Here is a 1,073-nt window from a genome sequence, read left to right as displayed (position 1 = left end):
GTGAGAGGGGCAGGAAAAAATTAACCAAAAATCTTATATAGCACATATCCATTAGCTATGGACACAGACAATAGGGTGGTGAAGGCCTGTGGCAGGGCAGGAACCGGTGGAGGGAGGCAATGGGGGGGAAAAGGGAGACATCAGTAATACTCTCCAAATAAAGATTTAAAAAATGGCTTGGTTTGATAGTAGCAGTGAGAATGGAAATAACATTGAAGGAGAAAAAGAACTAAAAATAGGAGTGGAGAAAAGGAACTAAGATAGGGTATCTGTTTCCACACATTGTGAAATTCAGTCCACACCATTACCTGTATGTTCCTGCATGACTTTCCTAGTGCTGCTAACAAATTATCACAAACTTGGTGATTTAAAACAACAAATGTATTGTCTCATGGCTCTTAAGTCCAGAAGTCCAAAGTCAAGTTTCACTGGTGTCCACAGGGTCATTCTCTCTCAGCAGGCGCTAGGCAAGAATCTGTTCTTGCCTCTTCAGCTCTGGCAGCTCTGGCACCCCATCTCTGCCTTCAGGCCACAGTGCCATCTCCTCTTCTATGTGGTAATTACCTTCCTTTGCATTTAGGGCCCACCCAGATTATTCAGAATAATCTCTCCATCTCAAGATCCTTAATTTAGTCATGTCGTTTACCATATAAAGTTAATATTCACTCTTTTGCCATAGAAGAGAATATTCCCATAATTAGGACATGGATATCTTTTGAGGGGTTGTTATTCAAGTCTACAGTGTTGAAATCACTTTTGGCTATAGAAGGAAAGAGTAATATTTGTTTAGAGATCAAGGTGGAAAGCAACACTATGAAGTTAATAATGCCGTTTAGTAAATTGATTAGAGAAAGAAAAACAGTGGGACCTTGACTTACGAGTGTCCCGACTAATGAGTTTTTTGAGATACCAGCTGTCTCTTGGCCGATTTTTTGCATTGAGTTGATAGAGTAATTTGAGTTAACGAGCTCGGTCTCAGAACGAATTAAACTCGTAAGTCAAGGCCCTTACTGTATTAAAAAAAGAAAATGGAACCTTTGTGAAGCGGGTTTTCAGGAATACTGGGGAAAGTA

This window comes from Myotis yumanensis, unplaced genomic scaffold, assembly GCF_028538775.1.
Source record: "Myotis yumanensis isolate MYYU_CA2020_CCGP unplaced genomic scaffold, mMyoYum1.0.hap1 SCAF_9, whole genome shotgun sequence".
Taxonomy (NCBI): Eukaryota; Metazoa; Chordata; class Mammalia; order Chiroptera; family Vespertilionidae; genus Myotis; species Myotis yumanensis.
This window is presented reverse-complemented; position numbering follows the sequence as displayed.